Source organism: Budorcas taxicolor, chromosome 19 (genome assembly GCF_023091745.1).
Source record: "Budorcas taxicolor isolate Tak-1 chromosome 19, Takin1.1, whole genome shotgun sequence".
NCBI classification, from domain to species: domain Eukaryota; kingdom Metazoa; phylum Chordata; class Mammalia; order Artiodactyla; family Bovidae; genus Budorcas; species Budorcas taxicolor.
The window spans coordinates 58,608,345-58,611,916 of record NC_068928.1 but is presented as its reverse complement, the minus strand read 5'-3'; the positions used below and the strand labels follow the sequence as shown (position 1 = coordinate 58,611,916).

The window sequence follows — 3,572 nt, the reverse complement described above, 5'->3', positions numbered from 1 at the left end:
TTCTCCCTAGAACCTTCAGCAAAAATGCAGTCCTTCAGGAATCCTGATTTTAGGACTTCTGACTTCCAGATAACCAAGAAAATATATTAAGGCATTTGAGTGAAGTTGCTCAGTCGTGTCTGACTCTTTGCGACCCCATGGACTGTAACCTACCAGGCTCCTCTGTCCGTGGGATTTTCCAGGCAACAGTACTGGAGTGGATTGCCGTTTCCTTCTCCAGGGGATCTTCCCGACCCAGGGATCGAACCTGGGTCTCCTGCATTGTAGACAGATGCTTTACCATCTGAGCCAGCAGGGAAGTTGGTTATGGTAATTTTTCACATTTCTTTGAAAGGTACAGTTAGGAAGATGAAATAGCAAACAGCCTGGGGAAAATATTTGCAAAGTATATATCTGATGTAGGAATTGTACGTAGAATATGAAAAACCCATGAAATTGGCAACAGATCAAATCATTCTATGCAACAGGCAAACACTACCAGATGCTTCACAAAAGAAGGTATACAAATACTCAACACACAAAAACAGGCTCAGCATCTTTACTAATCAAGGCAATGAATGCTAAAACTACAAATAGATAGCATTACATACTGGAAACCAGTCAATCCTAAAGGAAATCAACCACAAATATTCATTAGAAAGATTGACGCTGAAGCTAAAGCTCCAGTAATTTGGACACCTGATGTGAAGAGCCAGCTCCTTGGAAAAGACTCTGATGCTAGAAAAGATTGAGGGCAGGAGGAGAAGGCGGCAGCAGAGGATGAGATGGTCGGATGGCATCACTGACTCGATGGACATGGGTCTGGGCCAACTCCAGGAGATAGTGAAGGATGGGGAGCCTGGCATACTGCAGTCTATGGGGTCACAAGGAGCTGGACGTGACTTAGTGACTGAACATCAATAACATACAGAATGGCTAAAATTAAAAAGAATCTCAACATCAAGAGTTAGCAAGCATTGGAATGACTTCCTGTCTCACACACTGCTGATGGGAGTGCAAAATGGTACAACTACTTGGAAAATAGCTTGTTGGTTACTTATAGGCTAAACATACATTTCCCATCTATGACTAGGAATTCAGCCTAAATAAGTGTATCTACAAAAAGACTCATTCACGTCCGCCTCTTTGTGACCCCATGGACTGCAGCACACCAAGCTTGCTTCCCTGTCCAACACCAACTCCCAGAGCTTACTCAAACTCATATCCATTGAGTCGGTGATGCCATCCAACCATCTCATTCTCTGTTCTTCCCTTCTTCTCCTGCCTTCAATCTTTCCCAGCGTCAGGGTCTTTTCAAATGAGTCAGTTGTTCACATCAGGTGGCCAAACTACTGGAGTTTCAGCATCAGTCCTTCCAATGAATATTCAGGACTGATATCTTTAGGATGGACTGGTTGGATCTCCTTGCTATCCAAGGGAATCTCAAGAGTCTTCTCCAATACCCACAGTTCAAAAGCATCAATTTTTTGGCATTCAACTTTCTTTATAGTCCAACTCTCACATCCATACATGATTACTGGAAAAACAATAACTTTGACTAGATGAACCTTTGTTGGCAAAGTAATGTCTCTGCTTTTTAAAATGCTGTCTAGGTTGGTCATAGCTTTTCTTCCAAGGAGCAAGCATCTTTTAATTTCATTGCTGCAGTCACCATCTGCAGTGATTTTGGAGCCCAAAAAAATAAAGTCTGACACTGTTTCCACTGTTTCCCCATCTATTTCCCATGAACTGATGGGACCAGATGCCATGATCTTCATTTTCTGAATGTTGAGTTTTAAGCCAACTTTTTCACTCTCCTCTTTCACTTTCAACAAGAGTCTCTTTAGTTCTTCTTCACTTTCTGCCATAAGGGTGGTGTCATCTGCATATCTGAGGTTATTGATATCTCTTCTGGCAATCTTGATTCCAGCTTGTGCTTCATCCAGCCCAGCATTTCTCATGATGTACTCTGCATATAAGTTAAATAAGCAGGATGACAATATACAGCCTTGACATACTCCTTTCCCAATTTGGAACCAGCCTGTTGTTCCATGCCCAGTTCTAACTGTTGCTTCCTGGCCTGCATACAGATTCCTCAGGAGGCAGGTCAAGTGATCTGGTATTCCCATCTCTTTAAGAATTTTCCACAGTTTGTCATGATCCATACAGTCAGAGGCTTTGGAGTAGTCAGTAAGGCAGAAGTAGATGTTTTTCTGGAACTCTCTTGCTTTTTTGATGATTCAGCGGATGTTGGCAATTTGATCTCTGGTTCCTCTGCCTTTTCTAAAACCAGCTTGAACATATGGAAGCTCATGGTTCACATACTGTTGAAGCCTGACTTGGAGAATTTTGAGTGTACTTTGCTAGTATGTGAGATGAGTGCAATTGTGCGGTAGTTTGAGCATTCTTTGGCATTGCCTTTCTTTGGGATTGAAATGAAAACTGACCTTTTCCAGTCCTGTGGCCACTGCTGAGTTTTCCCAATTTGCTGTCATATTGAGTGCAGCACTTTCACAGCATCATCTGTCAGGATTTGGCATGACTCAACTGGAATTCCATCACCTCCACTAGCTTTGTTCGTAGTGATGCTTTCTAAGGCCCACTTGACTTTGCATTCCAGGATGTCTGATTCTAGCTGAGTGATCACACCATCGTGGTTATCTGGGTCATGAAGATCTTTTTTGTACAGCTCTTCTGTGTACACTTGCCACCTCTTCTTAATATCTTCTGCTTCTGCTAGGTCCATACAATTTCTGTCCTTTATTGTGCCCATCTTTGCATGAAATATTCCCTTGGTGTCTCTAAGTTTCTTGAAGAGATCTCTAGTGTTTCCATTCTATTGCTTCCCTCTATTTCTTTGCATTGATCACTGAGGAAGGCTTTCTTGTGTCTCCTTGCTAGAGAAATATTAATCAGAATTGAAGAGGAACAGACAGCGTGGGTGAATCTTGAAAATATAATCTGAGTAGTAAACACTTAACACAAAAAAGTACATGCTCTGAGATTTCAACTACGTGGAACTCCTGGAAAGGCAAATCTAACCCATGTCTGTCTGTGGCCAGAGACAAGAGGGGCACTGGCTGTAAAGGGACAGAACCTTTGAGGGTACAGGATGGTTCTATATTTTGGTTGTGGAAGTGATTAGAAAGAACAATATCTCAAAGCTTACCAGAGAGAACCCTCAAAGCTGGCTTCATTTATGAAGCCTGCACATCAATAAGACTGATGCTTTCTCTTCCCAGAACCAAATTTCAGAAACATCTACCAACTATACGTGATCCTACTGAACCTTCGTTTTTATATCAGATTGTGCTCTAACCCTTTCTTTTATTGGATGAGTTCCTTTCCAAGTGGTGTTTAAATAAACTCCAACAAATAGAATCCTGAATGCAGGGCACTTCATGAATACCAGCAGTCGGGCCAGCCATTAAAGAGCTGCCAGAGTCTATATGGCTCTGCTCTCTCTGGAGCCTCTGCTGCAGGCACGCAACTCCGCAGCACAGGACTGCATACTGGTGACAAAAGGTAGGTATTTAAGGAATGACAGAAACAGGAAGAAACAAATGTCTAGGGAGAGTCATTAACCATCCTCG

The 3,572-nt window shown here is 42.3% G+C and overlaps 1 non-coding gene across 1 annotated transcript; it reads right to left on the bottom strand.

Moving 5' to 3' along the window:
- Positions 1-226: 226 nt before the first annotated feature.
- TRNAC-ACA (transfer RNA cysteine (anticodon ACA)) lies at positions 227-298 on the bottom strand. Its single transcript has one exon. It is a non-coding gene; the product is annotated as a tRNA-Cys (tRNA).
- Between the last annotated feature and the right edge of the window lie 3,274 nt (positions 299-3,572).